The following is a 19,357-nucleotide window of genomic DNA, read 5'->3' as shown; positions in this document are numbered from 1 at the left end:
CCCAAATTTTGTGCTAGCAACATTGATGTTTAGTCTCAAGCATCCAAGTTTTTTCATGCCTGCAGGACTCTGCACATGCTTTTCCTTCTACCTGGGACACTCTTCCCCTGACTTCTTGCACATCCAGCTCCTTTCATCTTTTAGATCTCAGCTTACCTGTCACCACTTCTGAATTCCTTCTCCTGGCCAATCATCTCCATGATTATTTTCTTCATAGTACTTATCATGATGTGAAAATATTTTATGTCATAATCGGTTTGTTTCTTTCCAGAAAATATAAGATGTAAGAGGTCAGAATCTTACCTGCTTTGTTCCCTCATATCTTCAAGGTCTATTATAGTCCTTGGCAGGTAGTAGGTACTCAGATGTTTGTTGTTAGAGAGGGAGGGAGAGAGACAGACTGAGAGAGAAAGAGAGAGAGATCTATCTAAAAGTTCCCTAAAAATCTCCCAATCACCAAAGGAGGAAGAGAACTAATATTGGGATCTCCTGAGTACCAGACACTGACTGCTAGGCTCTCTCTTCCTCTTCATCCCTCTATCTAGATTATTTCTTCCTGAGATTTTAATGCAGTGATTCCCTAATGAACTACCTCTAGCCTCTCCCACTCCATTTCATGCTATGTTTAGCCACTTGTTTAATCCATGTTTGCCTCTTTCCTGCTCACATCTTCAGTTTCTCCCTACCACCTGACAATTCACACCCCAGCCTCCATGGTCTGGCATTGAGGGCTTCCTTGATATATTTTCTTAGGTTTATCTCTGTGACTAATTTCCTAATAGACCCCTGGTCTTCCTTCCTTGTTGCTTCTGCTCATTTGTTTCTTCTTGATGGGAATTTCCCCCATCTCTTAAAATCTAATCCATCCTTCAAGGTGAGGCATGTTCCTATTAAATGAAACAACGAATAGCAAATGTGAAAGGACTTTGCAAACCAAAAAAATATATATATTATATATAACTATATGTATATTATACTATATATATTTCAGATAGATAGATTATATAGATAATTAGTAGCAGGATGGGCCGGAGGACAAAGAACATTTCTCTCCTTTCCCTAACCTTTCATGTCAGGAACTGCATGTTATTTACCAGCCACATGTGGCTGTTGAGCATTGAGATATGGCTTTAGTCTGAAATGAGATGTGCTGTACGTGCAAAATGCACACTAGATGAAGAGATTTAGAATGACATGATGTCCAATATCTCAATTTTTAATACTGATTACATGTTGAAATAATATATTGGACATTGGATTAAAATATTTTATTGAAAGTAATTTTGCCTGTTTCTTTTTATTCTTTTAACGTGACTGCTAGAAAATTTTAAATTACGTACTTGGCGCACATTTATGTTTTGCATTATATTCCTTTTGGACACCACTGGTCTAGCACTGGCCTGGCACAGGAAAGGTACTCAGTAAATATTGGTTGAATGGCTGAATGAATGCTCTTAATAATGGATAATATTATGCAAGGTTTACTATGTGTCAGGCATTGTTCTAAGCATGTTTTACTTATTAGTCCTTACAACAACAATAGCTAACATTTATATACTACTTACCCTGTTCCAGGCAATATTTTAAGTACTTTTGATGTATTCATTTAAACCTCAACCTTATTAAGTGGGCTCTACTATTATTCCCATTTTACAGATGAGGAAATGAGTCACAAAGAGCTCAAATGACTTGCCCAGGGTCACACAGCTAGTAAGGAGCAGAGCTGAGATTAAGACCAAGAGTTTGGCTCTATAGTTTGTGCTCTTGACTCCTGTGCTAGGGAATTCCCTGGCAGTCCAGTGGTTAGGACTCTGCACTCTCACTGCCAAAGGCCCGGGTTCAATCCCTGGCCTGGGAACTAAGATCCCACAAGCTGTGCTGCATGACCCCAAAAAACAAACAAAAAACTCCTGTGCTGTACTGCCTCTCCACACATAAGCAGAGGTATTGAAATAGGATATAATCCAGTGTGGTACTCATAATATAGAATGGGAGGTGGTTTCTGGACACAATTTAAATGTATCTCAGTTTTCTCAAAGTTACAAAATAGCTTCCCACAGTTTTTCTTTTCTACATACCCTAAGCATAAAATTCCCCTAAGCATCTCTAAGTTGATTACCTAGCCATCTCAGTTCCAATCTAAGCCCAGAGGGATGGGCTACTGTGAATGACAGCTACCTCTGGAGCTGGGACTGGAGTGAATTCCACCTAAACCACATGGGTGGAGAGAGGTGTTTACCAGAGTATAGAAAAGGAATGCTGGCTAACATCAAAACAATAAGATGCCTTCAATACTGCCTTTAAGGAACATGGAAAACAGATGGCATTTATGTTCTTCATTAATCTTTTATGTGTTTGTTCTTACAGTTATTGCTTCTATATTGTTTATTTCATCTGGGCTCAGATATCTTAGCTGTCTCATTTTTCTACCTTATATTCTTTACTGATGTCTTTCACAGTAACTTTTTTTTTTTTTGTATTCCTTTTAAGGTATGTAGTCTCAGACTGGACATGCTGTGCAAATCAGGGGCTTACTTTTTTGCACCAATAAGTACTTCATCCCTTCAGTTGAACTGATAGTTTTACTGCTCTACGAGTCACTTTCTTAAACCACTTGAACTCATTTTCTGCATCAAAATGGAAAAATGTTACTAGAAATTCACAATGCTATCTTCCTGGGAGAATCTGGTGGATTAAAAAGTTTGGGATTTCATCTGTAGTCTCTAAAGTATATCACAAAGTTAATGATATTATTAGTTTCATTAGTGAGCCTGTGAGGTTCAATTTAAACAGTCTATCTTGTGCAGCATGTGAGAGCTTAGTTCCCCGGCTAGGGATGGAACCTGCACCCCCTCAGTGGAAGCACAGAGTCTTGACCACTGGACCTCCAGGGAAGTCCCTAAACAGTCTATCTTTAAATGAATAAGGAATATCTAGATTCTACCTGTGATTCTGTTACAGGAAGAGAAATACTGTTCCAATTATAATTTATAACCTTTTAAACTCATGATCTGATTTTAGTAAGGTGGTAACTGTAATGGAAACTGTTACAGTGGTAAATGGAAATACTTGTACAGATTTGTAAAGTAAAACCATCAGAGACTTAGGTGTTGGTTGCCTTCTATCCTAGGGGCATTAACTGATTATTAAAAACAAATTTTTATTATTTTTAGAATTATATTCTATAGTACAAAAAAAGTATATTGCTTTCCAAGCCTTATGTCTAGATTCCTAAAAGTGGCATAAAATATAACAGAAGTGTACATTCTAGCGCTGTGTTCATTAAGTCTCAAGATAACATTGATTTTTATATTTGAAAAATTACAATATAGATATATGCCTGTTGACTTTAAGAAACATATGATTTATTATTTTTATTCTCTAAATGGTTTGGAGCAGAGCATTTGATAGTCCTTATATCTTTTTGTTTTGTTTTAATGTGGTACCTCTATATAATACAAAAGTCAAAAGATACAAATGAATATTCCATGAAGAACAAGTCTTCTGTCTTCCCCTGTAAGTCAGAATTCTAAACTTCCATCCCCTAGCTTAGAGAAGCTGTTAATAGCACTGATTGGCAAATTCCTCTTGGGCAATAGTAGCCTCAATGACAGACTCACCTCTCTGAAGTTCCATCTTCTCTGGGATCTTGGCTAAGCAATTCTTCACTCACTTGCTATCATCTTTAATATTTTAAAAATGTTTTTCCCTCATTTTTTTATCCAGGTTTTTAAAGTTGTGCTCAGAAGAAGTGGTAGTACAGATTACTTCATCCTTCAGAATGAAGTGGAAGTTGATGCATTTATTTAACCAAATCGACATGGCCATTTAGATTAGGTCTTAGATTAAGCACTATTTTGCCTTTGACTTTAAAAATTCTGCTATTTGTGTATAAGTAAAATTTCCATAACAACTGCTATCTTTTCGAATATAGTCAAAACATTATTACTTATGAACAGAAAGGATTATTGTAAACAGTAAATTTAAATGTGTGAGTGATTTAAAAATATATTTATTTTGCCAATAAACATTCTGCTTTTAATCCTTCCACAACCAAATAGATGAATAAAACCTTACTTTGGTTTGATAGTCTCGGTCTTTTAATTAAAGGCTCAAAGAAAATAGATTCATTTTGTGGCCTCCTAGGGAAAAGTTCTTTATGGCCCAATGATGACTGTTCCTTGGAAAGATTGTTAGCGAGGCTCCAAAGGATTCTGGTAGGGAGGTTGCTGTTGCCTCAACTAGGTGGTGAGGCGGGCTGTTGCTGATGCCTCAACATCACCTTATTTGTTTTTCTCATAAATTTATTTATTTATTTTTAGCTGAGTTGGGTCTTTGTTGCTGCACGCGGCTGAGCGGGGGCTACTCTTCGTTGCGGTGTGCAGGCTTCTCATTGCTGTGGCTTCTCTTGTTGCAGAGCACGAGTTCTAGGCATGCAGGCTTCAGTAGTTGTGTCTCGTGGGCTCTAGGTGCGCGGGCTTCACTAGTTGTGGCACATGGGCTCAGTAGTTGGGTTGCACAGGCTCTAGAGCGCAGGCTCAGTACTTGCAGCACACGGGCTTAGTTGCTCCACAGCATGTGGGATCTTCCCGGACCAGGGCTCGAACCCATGTCCCCTGCATTGGCAGGCGGATTCCTAACCACTGCACCACCAGGGAAGCTCCACTTTATTTTTTCTTAACTAACTGTATAACACAAGCAGCTTGGTTAATATCACCCAAGGTCAAATATGGTTCTTAACTTCAAAAAAATCATCTTTCACAATTATCAGTAATCTATCTCTTTTGCTGTGAAACTCTAACTTGGTTTTGATGAAAAGTACGAAGCAGAGACTCTGAAAATGGAATCTGGCAACTGCCAAAGTGTTGCTTGATGTTATTTTCTCATTTCATTTTGAATGTATTTAGCTACTCGTTAGTGGCCCCCAGTCTTTCACATTCAGACAGAGACATTTCACAAGTGTGTTGGAGACCATATGTGCAGAAAAGTGGAGAAGCAAGGGGAAATGGCTAGAGTCACCTTGGGTTGCTGACCTGTTTGGTCTCTCTAGTTCCCTGCCATAGTCAGCAGGCTGGCAAGGGAGGGGAGCAGGTGTGCTGGCACACAAGACAGGCTCAGGCTTACTGCTTGCAATGGTGGTGGCAGCGTAAACAGTTCACACCAGCATTTTATAAGCTAGCCGGGTACTGGGGAGCTCAGCTTTGGGACCCTTCCTGCATGAGGAAGCCACCCAGAATATGACTCTAGCCATTTCAATTGAGTCACTGTTTTTAGAAATGTAAAAAAAATTTTTTAAATCCCACTAAAATACATTTTCTATCATAAGCCTTGAAAATGTTCATATTCATAATCCAACATTTCTATTTCTAGAATTCATTCTAAAGAAACAATAAGAGATGTTGAAACAGATTTACAAGAATATTTAGCCCAGTGTTATTTGAAATGGAGAGAAAAAATGAAAGCCATATAACTGCAATAGTGGGAGATGAGCTAAATTTTGGAATACATAGCATAGTGTACATTAATATAGTGGGAAATTATTTATGATATATTGAGTGAAAGGAGCATATTATGAAACAGTATGTAAAGTATTATATCAATGCAAAAAATGTGTGTATCTGGAAATACACTAAAAATTATGGGAGCTATAATTTTTTCTTTGTGTTTTTCTTCAGTTCTCAGATTTTCTACAATAAACATGTATTCCTTTTCTAATTAGAAATAAACATCAATTTTTTAATTGAAGTATAGTTGATTTACAATGTGTTAATTTCTACTATATAGGAAAGTGACTCAGTTTCACCTATATGTACATTCCTTTTTTTTTTTTTTTTTTTTGGCGGTACGCGGGCCTCTCACTGCTGTGGCCTCTCCCGCTGCGGAGCACAGGCTCCGGACGCGCAGGCTCAGCGGCCATGGCCCACGGGCCCAGCCGCTCCGCGGCATGCGGGATCCTCCCGGACCGGGGCACGAACCCGCGTCCCCTGCATCGGCAGGTGGACCCTCAACCACTGCGCCACCAGGGAAGCCCTGTACATTTCTTTTTATATTCTTTTCCATTATGGTTTATCCCAGGACACTGAATATAGTTCCCTGTGCTATACAGCAGGACCTTGTCCATCCATTCTATATGTAATAGTTTGCATCTACTAACCCCAAACTCCCAGTCCATCCCTCCCCCACCCTAAGTATACATTTGTTAGAAACTGAGGGTTTATCTCTAGTCTCATTTTAATGGCTTGGGTAATTTTTTTAAATTAATTTATTTATTTATTTTTGGCTGTGTTGGGTCTTCGTTTCTCTCTTTTTTTTTTTTTTTTTTTTTGTTGCTGTACGTGGGCCTCTCACTGTTGTGGCGTCTCCTGTTGCGGAGCACAGGCTCCGGACGCGCAGGCTCAGCGGCCATGGCTCACGGGCCCAGCCGCTCCGCGGCATGTGGGATCCTCCCAGACCGGGGCACGAACGCACGTCCCCTGCATCGGCAGGCGGACTCCCAACCACTGCGCCACCAGGGAAGCCCCGGGTCTTCGTTTCTGTGCGAGGGCTTTCTCCAGTTGTGGCGAGCGGGGGCCACTCTTCATCGCGGTGTGCGGGCCTCTCACTGTCGCGGCCACTCGTTGCGGAGCACGGCTCCAGACGCGCAGGCTCAGTAGTTGTGGCTCACGGGCCCAGTTGCTCCGCGGCATGTGGGATCCTCCCAGACCAGGGCTCGAACCCGTGTCCCCTGCATTAGCAGGCGGATTCTCAAGCCACCAAGGAAGCCCTTGGGTAATTCTTAAAAATATTTTTTTTCTAGTAGAAGTGATAGAAAATTAATAACCAAGGAGTTTACTCAGGTAGTTGTTAACTTTCAGAGTACATTTTAAAGTCATTTTATTTAATAGGTTGTCTTTGCTTTGCCTGATTGCTCTAGTACACACAGCATACACATAGGAACCCCACTCAAGTGAGTTAGTCAGTGCTTTTGGTTTTCGCTTAGGATGAATAGTCCAGTAAGGATCAAGTAAACAGTTTCAGATTCCTTGCTATTAGCTCAAAATAAGTCTGACTGCTTATCAAAATGAAGATTTAATATGTTAATTTTGGGGCTTCCCTGGTGGCGCAGTGGTTGAGAGTCCGCCTGCCGATGCAGGGGACACGGGTTCGTGCCCCGATCCCGGAAGATCCCACATGCCGCGGAGCGGCTGGGCCCGCGAGCCATGGCCGCGGAGCCTGTGTGTCCGGAGCCTGTGCTCCGCAACGGGAGAGGCCACAGCAGTGAGAGGCCCGCGTACAGCAAAAAAAAAAAAAAATGTTAATTTTGTGAATGGTTTACTGGCAAGGTTACTGAATAAAAACCTTCATTTTAAACGTGTGCTTTTTCAGAGAGTTCTATCATACTGCTAAATAAAATCCTTTTAAAAAGAGTTCAAATAGGGATGTGGACCTTTATAGATCTTTAGACCTTCTTTTGGGCAGTTGACTGATTGTTGATAGATGGTAGAATCATCTTACCCGTATTTTGCCCATGCTGAAAAAAAAAGGCCCATGAAGCAAGAAAATTTATAGTATTTGATATGATGGCAAAAAAAAGTTGTCAAGGGCTTCCCTGGTGGCGCAGTGGTTGAGAGTCCGCCTGCCGATGCAGGGGACACGGGTTCGTGCCCCAGTCCGGGAAGATCCGACATGCCGCGGAGGGGCTGGGCCCGTGAGCCATGGCCGCTGAGCCTGTGCGTCCGGAGCCTGTGCTCCGCAACGGGAGAGGCCACAACAGTGAGAGGCCCGCGTACCGAAAAAAAAAAAAAAAAAAAAAAAAAAGTTGTCAAAATATACAAACAAAAACAAATCCATATACGTATAGCTGATTCACTTTGCTGTACAGCAGAAACTAACACAACATTGTAAAGCAATTATACTCCAATTAAAAAAGAAAATCCAAAATATTCCCATATGAGTGTTTCATCTAATGAGCCTTCCTTTAAAATAGAATTTAGCCTTAAGCAACTGAGCCTTATTTTCAGGGGATGAAATTAGAGTCCAACTCAATGACTTTTGCCTCCCTGCTGGAAGGCACTCTGGAAATAGCAAGCAGGGAATCAATGCTGAAAATAAGTAATTTCTTTTCAATATGGATACAGTGAAGTGTAAATTTGAGCTGCCTTTTATAACAGAGTGAGAAAGCCTGGTTTATGCCTAGGCTCTACAAGGGTCAGGGAAATTTGAGGGCCGAGGGGGGCATCTGTGCATATAGTGCCCACAAGTATGCTCTGGACTATTCTCTACGGGCAATTTGTTTCCTTTAGCTCTCACTCCCAAATAAGCAGGATCTCAGCTTTAGGGATAAATAAATTATTTTTGAAATCTAAGACTAGTAGAGGAAATGGCTTCCTTTGATCCTCTGGATGTTATGACACCTATTTAAGAGCCTGCCTGGCTTTTATGATATCAGCCCAGAAAAAAAAAAAAAAAAAAAAAAGACCTCTGGATGCTTTAGGGTATTCCCTTTTCTTTTTAATGACCTGTGGATTTCAGGAGAGAGCTTCAGAAATGTTCTAGGCACTTTACTTTTTGCTCTGGACCTTAAAGATCCGATAAAATATGCAACAACCCCTTGAATACTTGAATTGAATTCAGTTTATCTTGATAAAGATTTATCAGGCTGTTAACTGTGTACAAGATATCATGGTAGCAATGGCACAGATAGTAATAATAGCTAATATTTATTTAGTATTTTGTGCTTGGTACTGTTCTAAGCAGTTTCCATATGTAAACATTGTATTGAACAAGCAAAACATATGGGTTGTGATCAATAATTTTACTTTTTTCTTCCATCACTCCTTTCTTTTTGTTCAGTGGGACTAGCTCTTCTATGTTCCCAAGTGAAAACTTAGGCAAGCCCAATGACTTCTCTGACTTCTCATAGGTCATATGCTTGGTGTCAATTTAGTAATAAGAATGTCCAGTGCTGGGCTTCCCTGGTGGTGCAGTGGTTGAGAGTCCGCCTGCCGATGCAGGGGACACGGGTTCGTGCCCCGATCCCGGAAGATCCCACATGCCGCGGAGCGGCTGGGCCCGTAAGCCATGGCCGCTGAGCCTGCGCGTCCGGAGCCTGTGCTCCGCAACGGGAGAGGCCACAACAGTGCAAGGCCCGCGTACCACAAAAAAAAAAAAAAAAAAAAGTAAAAAAAAAAAAAAGAATGTCCAGTGCTAAGTAAAAGTAAAACTCCTGATCTTGATTGAAAATTAAGATATTTTTTCCTTTCCCGTGTGAATGAAAAATGTTGCCAGCCATATCAGTAAACAAAGAATGTTGCAGCCATCAAGCCACTATAGCCACCCAGGACAGCGAGCCCTGTGGAGACTCAGGATGGGAAAGAACAGGATACCGGCCCTAGATAGCTAAGGTGCGTAACAAAGGAATGATGTCAGTAGGCCCAGACTCTTGCATCTTCCCATACAAAGAAAAGCACTAAATTCATTAACTTGAGATATCTAATTTTCTTTAATTAACAGTAATTTTTTGATGTTCTGACTAGCTGGTCTTTTTGCAAAACTCCTATATATCCTGGTTCCTCCCTTACCCCTTGGGAGCAGTCTTTTAGAGATATCTGAGAGGCTGCTTCCCAGGCTTGAAGTCTTCAGAAAGTCCACCAAATAAAACATAATTCTCGACTTTCAGGTTGTGCATGTTTTTCAGTAGACAGTGCTTAGGGCCAATATGCTTCCTCTGTCAGAGACACAGGGCCCTGGCCATTAGCCATAGCTTTCCAGTTAGCTTGTTGAGCAGCAATGGATTTTATGAGTGTCTCTTGGGAAGAGCACACTGGGTTCATAACGGGACCATAATGGATATCACAGGTGGATGAACAATTTAGGGGTAACATACCTGTCAGTCTGGAGGTGGCATGATCCATTACCTTATGACTTGGTCTTTCCATCCTTTTCTATCCATAAAACATACTCTTGTTCCATTTTTTAAGAAACATATAATCCACTTATTATCTTTAACATGTCTTCGATGTTACTAATATACTATCTTTTTAACCTCCATCCTATTCATTTTTCTTGACTTCTATAACAGAATTGCATAGTCTTAAATAATATAATAAGCCCATTACAGTCCTTCCAAAATTTAGGGATGCATATTCATCTGTCCAGGTGGTTTCCTCATGACTTGAGATGAAAGTAGGGAGGGCATTCTCCATAGAGTGGGTGACATTCACAGAATAGCTATCTCCACAGAAGTCTTCTTTTAAAACTTCTCCTCAATCTCTACTTTTGTATCCCCACATGAACAGCTTAAGAGTTAAGAAACTGGTTTCCAGATGGCTACTTTAAGAAAAGATACAGGTTGCTCTAGTTCCTGTTTTAAAATATCAGATCTATTTTATCCAGGTGCCTCAGTCAAGACTTCCATTTTAGCATCCTGATACACATGTATTATTCCATTGAACCCTCACAACGACCTTAGGAAGTTAGTATGTTCTTGTCTCCATTTTATATATGAGGAAATTGAGGCTTAGAGAGATTTAGTAACTTGTTCACTCTTAACAAATGGTAGAACTGGGATCATAACCCAGGCAGTCTGGCTGCAGAGTCCCTGCCATTAAAGAGTCCCTTTCATTCTCCACAAGAAGGAGGGGGTTGATGAAAGCACAAATGACTAATATAAGATTGAGGAAAGTCAAGTGCCCTAAGAGAATTGCACGCTAAGTGCCCATGGGGTGAGGAGGAGGGAGAGCACGCATTACCTGGAGGGAATCAGAAAAGGATTCCTGAGAAGTGATGGTTGAAGTATATCCTGTGAGGTAAAGAGTATTTTGACAGAAGCAAAAAGGAGATAGAAATGAAATGAACAATGTATGACGAGATTGCATCCGTCATCCAGAAATCCTTTCACTTCAGCTAAATCTCCAAATGATCACATACCTTAAACCTAGTAAGACTTATGATGGAATTAACTTGAATTGGCTGATGTTTTTTTAAGCATGCTGTTTCCACAGTTTATCTTATGAAAGACAATTATTTTGTCATTGACTCAGATTTCTTGTCTACCTGTTAAAACCCAGCTGGTAGACTCACATTAAAAATGTTCTAACTGGAATCAAGTTGCATAGGATATTTGAATGCTTTGTATACTGGCAACATATTATATCTTAAGTCATTTTTGTTCTTCAGAACCAAATGGATAGCTGCACTATACACTGACTAAACTCAAATAAACTTGTGGATTATTGTTCACTGTCATCTCCTATTACCAACAAGCCCTTGAAGCACAATACGGCAGGAGTGGCACACTTGGGTGGGAACTGTGGCAGACAGAGAGTACCTTTCCTCTCTAAAGGGGACAGAAAATGTTCAGCTCTAGCTACTCACCACCATGTGGGATGGGGATCCACTGCAGCCAGAGCTTCTGATGATTTCAAGAGAAGCTTGAAATCTGGATGATTATCCAAAATGTCCCTGTTTTAAAATGTTAAAATATTAGTAACTAATTCATACTTTTTAAAAAAACATGATACTGGGGGGGTTTCCTATTGGCCTAGTTGTTAGGATTCCTGGCTTTCACTGCTGTGGCTTGGGTTCAGTCCCTGGTCAGGGAACTGAGATCTTGCAAGTCATGTGGCATGGAGAGAAAAAAAAAAAAAAAAAAACCCAAAATCAAACGAACAAACACACAAACAAAACAAACAGAAACCCCCATGATACTAGCCAAACAAAACATGTCTATGGGCCACATACAGCCCAAGAGTCACCTGTTTGAAACCTTTGCTTACAACATACCTACTGGAAATTGCTGAAATTCCTTATGGGCCCAGGCTTGAAGAAGCATACATTAAAAACAAAAACAAAAACAAAAACACTAACCCTTTCAATCCCTGGTCCAGGAACTAAGATCCTGCATGCCACACAGTGCATCCAAAAAAAGAAAAAGAGAGAGAGAGAGAGAACAAACCTGTGGTTGCCTAGGGGAGGGTGGGGAGGGATGGATTGGGAGTTTGGGTTTGGTAGATGCAAGCTATTATATATAGAATGGATAAACAACAAGGTCCTACTGTATAGCACAGGGAACTATATTCAATATCCTATGATAAACCACAATGGAAAAGAACATGAAAAAGAATGTATATATATATGTATAACTGAATCACTTTGCTGTACAGTAGAAATTAACACAACTTTGTAAATCAACTATACTTCAATAAAATAAATAATTAAAATTTAAAAAATAATTTAAAAAAAACACCAACCCTTTTATTATGGAAAATTTCAAACACTGAAAAGTAAAATAGTATAATGAACTCTTTTGTACCCTTTGTGGAGTTTAGACAGTTAACAACTCACAGCTAGTCTTGTATCATCCATACTCCCCCCCACTTTACCCCATTTCCACAGACTATTTTGAAGCAAATCCTAAACACACAGTTTCATCTATAAATATTTCAGTATGCATCTTTAAAAGACAAAAGCTCTCTAAAAATATATAATCTTAATGCTACTTTCTCATCAATAAAAATTAACAATTCCTTAGTAACATTAAATGTCGAATGTTCAAAAATCCCCTCCTAATTGTCACAAAATATTTTTACAGCTTTTATTTTTCAAATCAAGATTGAAATATACTGCAGTTGGTTGATATGTCTTGATAAATCTCTTTTAATCTGTAGAGGAACACAACATTTTAATAAAAATAAAACTTTTGAATAAAGAAGAGAAAACCAACAAAATTTGTGGCCATGGGAGAAAAATCTACTGTTCTAGTGATGTGATGAATAATAATGTGATATATTTTCTGGTAACTAGGAAAGTATCAAATCATGTGAGTGAAGTACCTTCACCATCACGTTATTACCAGAGTACTTTAAAAAATATAAATTTTTTTAGGTTAAAAAAATCATAAAAATAATACATTAGGAAAACATCAGCAAAAATGGTGGAGTACGGATCTCCAAAAATTCTTTCCTCCAGAAGAGCAATAAGAATACTGGCAAAAAATGTCAGAATCAACTTTTTCAAAACTGTGGAAATTAATCAAAAGCTTACAGCAATCTGGATAGCCTTTATTCAAAAATGGCTGAATATCAGTAAGAATAGCAATCTTTCTGGCATGTTAACTTGCCCTATTCCCAGTCCCACCTCTCCATTTCCACAGCAGCCTTGAGAGCCAACAGCCTAGCAGAACGGTGTTGGAGTACCTTTAAAGCCTCAGTCACAGAAAACTGTCAGTATTTGACCCGTCTGGAGGTTCCCTAGAAGATACCATTTGCAAGGCTAGCAGAACTCACAAAGTGTGGGAAAGATTTTTCCCAGGGGCATTTATTGCAAACAATTAAAAGCAATTAATTAACTTTTTGACTGCCTAAGACAGGGAATAACAGTTGGGGCCAACAATAGGGTAACCAAAAAACTTAAAAGGAAAAACTTGGCAATGAGCCCATAGGTACTTTGAAAAGTTCTGACAAGCTTCTGGGAATCTAGAAGGCCACCTGTAGGGGTAAGGGTTCTGCACATGCCTAAGGCTGTTCGCATGCTCAAGAAAGACCTTAGAAGGCCCTCAGCTTTCAACCTTGAGAACGTGCACAAGTAGTGAGTGAAGGGTAAGAGAGAATAGCTAACTGCCTGAATGAACATTGAAGGTGTGCCCCAAGACACACAGGGTGCTTCAGAAAAGAGTCAGAAGCATATTGATTCCAGACATTTAAAGAAATATCTGAGCTGACCACTAAGCTAACTGGGCAGAGACTCCAGGGTCTACAGTGGCCTTTACGGAATTAGTTTAGAAAAGTCATTCAACAAACAATAAACAGCAACAATAACAAACTGGAGGAGGAAGAAGAATCTTATTTGTGGAATTTCAACATTATATTCTTTAAAATGTCCAATTTTCAACAAAAAATTATGAGACATACAAGAAACAAGAAAGTATGACCCATAGGGGAAAAAAAAAACAAAAGAAAACTGATCCTGACAAAACCCAAATGTTACACTTACTAGACAAAGACTTTAATAAGCTATTTAAAATATGTTCAAAAAGCTAAAAGTAGCAATGTCAAAAGGACTAAAGTATAATGTCTCAACAAACAAAAATATTAATAAAGAGATAGAAGTTATTATTGTTTATTTATTAGTAGTTTTTTTTTGCGGTACGCGGGCCTCCCACTGTTGTGGCCTCTCCCATTGTGGAGCACAGGCTCTGGACACACAAGCTCAGCAGCCATGGCTCACGGGCCTAGCCGCTCTGCAGCATGTGGGATCCTCCCAGACCGGGGCACGAACCCGTGTCCCCTGCATTGGCAGGCGGACTCTCAACCACTGCACCACCAAGGAAGCCCAGAAATTATTTTTAAACAAGAAGAAAACAAATCTAAAGGTGAAAATTATGGTCACTGAAATAAAAATTCACTAGAATGTGTGACTCAACAGCAGAGTTGAGCAGGCAGAAGAAAGAATCAATGATAGTTTAATTAAGATTATCCAATCTGAGGAACATAAAGAAAAGAGAATGAAGAACAGTGAACAGAGTTTCAGAGACCGGTGGAACACCATCAATCATACTAACTTATGCATAATGAGAGTTCCAGAAGGAGAGACGAGAGAGAAGCAGAACATTTGAAAAAAATAATGGCCCTTTAACACAACATTGTAAATCAACTATACATGAATAAAATAAAATTTTTAAAAATTAAAAAAAATAGGGCATCATCAGAAAATCTACAAACAACAAATGCTGGAGAGGGTGTGGAGAAAAGGGAACCCTCTTGCACTGTTGGTGGGAATGTAAATTGATACAGCCACTATGGAGAACAGTATGGAGGTTCCTTAAAAAACTAAAAATAGGGCTTCCCTGGTGGCGCAGTGGTTGAGAGTCTGCCTGCCGATGCAGGGGACACGGGTTCGTGCCCCAGTCTGGGAAGATCCCACATGCCGCAGAGCGGCTAGGCCCGTGAGCCGTGACCACTGAGCCTGTGCGTCCGGAGCCTGTGCTCCACAATGGGAGAGGCAACAACAGTGAGAGGCCTGCATACCACAAAAACAAACAAACAAACAAAAAACAAAAACAAAAAAACTAAAAATAGAATTACCATATGACCCAGCAATCCCACTACTGGGCATATACCCAGAGAAAAACATAATTCAAAAAGACACATACACCCTAATGTTCATTGCAGCACTATTTACAATAGCCAGGTCATGGAAGCAACCTAAATGCCCATCAACAGACGAATGGATAAAGAAGATGTGGTACATATATACAATGGAATATTACTCAGCCATAAAAAGGAACGAAATTGGGTCATTTGTAGAAACATGAATGGACCTAGAGACTGTCATACAGAGTGAAGTAAGTCAGAAAGGGAAAAACAAATATTGTATATTAATGCATATATGTCGAATCTAGAAAAATGGTACAGATGAATGGGTTTGCAAGGCAGAAATAGAGACACAGATGTAGAGAACAAACATATGGACACCAAGGGGGGAAAGAGGGGATGGGGGTGGGGGTGGATGAACTGGGAGATTGGGATTGACATGTATACACTAATATGTATAAAATAGATAACTAATAAGAACCTGCTGTATAAAAATAAATAAATAAAGTAAAATATATTTTTTCAAACACTTAAAAAAATACAGCTGTTCAAGGAAAAAAAAATGGGCCCAAACTCCCTAAATTTGATGAAAAATATTAATCTATATATCCAAGAACTAAAATAACTTCAAGTAAGATAAAATCAAAGAGATCCACACATAGATATATAATAATCAATCTGGGTGTCAAAATCCAAAGTGAAACAGAGAATCTTAAAACTAGCAAGAGATAAGTGACTTATTCATGAGGAATCCTCAATAAGATTAACATTTGGTTTCTCATTAGAAACCATGGGCGCAGAAGGTAATGGGATGATATATTCAACATGCTGAAAGAAAAGGATTGTGAACCAAGAGTTGTATATACAGCAAAACTATATTTCCAAAATGAAGGAGAAATTAAGATAATATTTTTAGATAAACAAAACAGAATTCATTGCTATAAAATCTGCCTGACAAGAAATAATGAACATTGCCATTTAGACTGAAGCAGGAAAACCATAGAGAGTAACTCAAATCCATATAAAGAAATAAAGAGCTCTGGTATATTAGTTCCTAGGGCTGCTGTAACAAATGACCACAAACTGGGTAGCTTAAAACAATAGAAATTTATTCTCTCACATTCTGAAGGCTAGAAAGCCAGAATCTGGAAGACCTTCACTTCAGAGATCCTAGGGTAGAACAACGCCTTGCCTCTTCCAATTTCTGACAGTGTAAGGAAGCAAACCTTGCCACCCCAAAATGTCTCTTTGGCATGCAGATTGCTTTGCACTGAAAAAAATCAAGGTTTAAAAGACTCAGTAAGAAACTTTGACCTTCCTCACAGCTAAAAGACTCAGTAAAAAACTTTGACCTTCCCCACAGCTGCCTAAAGAATGTAGATAGAGAGCCTGTCCCAGGAAGGGAGCTATCACCATAGATAACTACAGTGTGAACTAGCTTTGAAAACAGGGAGGAACCAACAAAGTTAAAATTCCTCTCTGTGTCCCATTGTTTTTGCCTGTCCCAGCAACATTTGCTTTTCCTTCTCCGTGTCAATTGCCTTCCTCCCTTTTGAAATCCCAGACAGCGATCCCCAGTATCCTCTTTCGTCTTTAGCTGAGTATAGTATTTAAGGTGAGGGTTTCAGCCATTTGGGGAGTTAGTCAGTTTTCCTGGTTCTCTCCCAAGTATATATGTTATCAAGCATTTGATTTTCTCCTGTTATTTGTCTCATGTCAATTTAATTCTTAGACCAGCCAGAGGAACCTAGAAGTGTAGAGGAAAATTTCTTCCTCCCTGACAGCTTGGTGTCACAATAATCTACATGCCAGAGAGACATTTTTGGGTAGCAAATTTTGCTCCCCTACAGTGGCTGCCCAGTGTTCTTGGGCTGGTAGCCATACCACTTCAATGTCTGCCTCTGTCTTCACATTGCCTTCTCCTCTTTGTCTTCTCTGTGTGTATCATATAAGGACACTTGTCATTAGATTTAGGGCCCACCTGGATAATCAAAGATGATCACCTCTCCACAATTTAATAAAGGTAACCACATAGGTAAATATAAAAGACAGTATAAATGTATTTTTGCTGGTAATGAAACAGGAGGGAAGGGGGCAGGGCACAACCTTTGAAAGAATGACATAGTCCAAGGACTTGACATAAACTGATTAGAATCAAATGGGTCCAAGATGGTGGACAAGTCAACTTCCACTAGACCTTGAGCTTCAGTATACACTCACTGTAACACATAAGCAAGCTAAATGACAAACCCACAGGTGCCACAACAGTTCCAAGGCCAACCATAAGGATCAAAAAGTGGGCAGTGGCCCAGTTCCTGGAAATCCCTGCCCCTTCCTAAAATAGCTGGAATACTCCTCCAACTCATTAGCCTATGAAATTACCCACCCCTATAAAAACTGACAATCCCATACCCTGGTGCCTTTCTCACCTTTGGAGATGGCTCACACTGTCTATGGAGTCTGTTTCTCTCTAAATAAATCCACTTCTTACCTATCACTTTGTCTCTCACTGAATTCTTTCTGTGATGAGACATCAAGAACCTGAGCTTCATTAAGTCCTGAAACCAGGTGTGTGATCTCAGTTGGAAGACAGTGGATTTTGGCCAGGTTCGAGTCCTGGCTGCCTGGGCTCGAGTCCCAATCAGAGTTCTGGCTGGATTCGAGTCCTGGCCATGGGGGTTCAAGTCCCAAGCAGGGTTAAGGCTGGGTTTGAGTCCCCACACGTGGGTTTAAGTCTCAATCTGAGGTGCACAGTTTCAGCAACTCTTTTTTTCCCCCCACTTATTTAAAAAACAACTGCAGGGCTTCCCTGGTGGCGCAGTGGTTGAGAGTCCGCCTGCCGATGCAGGGGACACGGGTTCGTTCTCCAGTCTGGGAAGATCCCACGTGCCGCGGAGCAGCTGGGTCCGTGCGCCATGGCCGCTGAGCCTGCGCATCCGGAGCCTGTGCTCCGCAACGGGAGAGGCCACAGCAGTGAGAAGCCCGCGTACCGCAAAAAAAAAAAAAAAAAAAAAAAAGACAACTGCATTAAGCAGTAATTATAAAATCTGTATTGATGGGCAAATAATGAATAAAGATGTAATTTATATGATAATAGCAGCCCAAAGGAAGACAGGGAATGGATCTATATGAGAGCAAAGTTTTCACACACTACTGAAATTAAGATGGTATGAATTCAAACTAGATTATTAAAAGTTAAGATGTTGATCATAATCCCCATGCCAACCAATTAGAAAATAACTCAAAATATATGGTAAAAGAAGCAACAATGGAATTAAAATGGTATACCAGAAAGTATCTATTTAACACAAGAGAAGTTATTAATAGAGGAATAGGAAAAAAAATAGGCATAAGACATAGAAAACAAATAATAGAAGTGTAAATCACATTAAGTATAAATGGATTAAACACTCCAGTTCAAAGGCAAAGATTAGCAGAATGGGTTTTTTAAAAACTCGTAATATATGCTATCTATAAAAGACATATTTAGATTTAAATATACAAACAAGTTGAAAGTAGAAGGATGAAAGAAATAACCCATGCAAACAGTAACCAAAAGATAGCTGGAGTGGCTATACTGTTAGACACAACAGACTTTAAGACAAAATTTGTCACTAGAGAAAAAGGACATTTTATAATGATAACAGTGTCACTATAGCAAGAATATATAACGATTATAAGTATATATGCACCTGACAGAGTCCCAAAACATATTAAGCAAAAACTGGCAAAATGGAAGGAAGAAATAGACAATTCAACAATAATAGTTGGATACTTTAATATCCCAGTTTCAATACTGGCAAGAAGAACTGAATAATCTTCTTGAATTAGTAATAAAAAGTATTCCTACAAATAAAAGCCCAGAACCAGGTGGCTTTTCTGGTGAATTCTACCAAACATTTAAAGAATTAATTACAATTCTTCATGACTCTTATGTAAAACAGAAGAGGGGGAAACACTTCCCAGCTCATACTATGAGATCTGTACTATCCTGATACCAAAATCAGATAAAGACATCAAAAGAAAAGTACAGACCAATATCCCTGAGGAATAGAGATTTAAAAATCCTCAGCAAATATATTAACAAAATGAACCAGCCACATATTAAAGGATTATACACTATGACAAATTGAAATTTATCCCAGGAATGCAAGTTTGGTTTAACATCTAAAATTAATGTAATGCACCATATTAATGGAATAAAGGCAGAAACCATATGTCATCTTAATAGTTGCAGAATATGCATTTGAAAAAATCTAAACCTTTCATGATAAAAAGTCAATAAA

This window comes from Hyperoodon ampullatus (assembly GCF_949752795.1).
Source record: "Hyperoodon ampullatus genome assembly, chromosome: 10".
In the NCBI taxonomy this organism is placed as follows: domain Eukaryota; kingdom Metazoa; phylum Chordata; class Mammalia; order Artiodactyla; family Ziphiidae; genus Hyperoodon; species Hyperoodon ampullatus.
Note: the sequence above shows the minus strand (reverse complement) of the source record.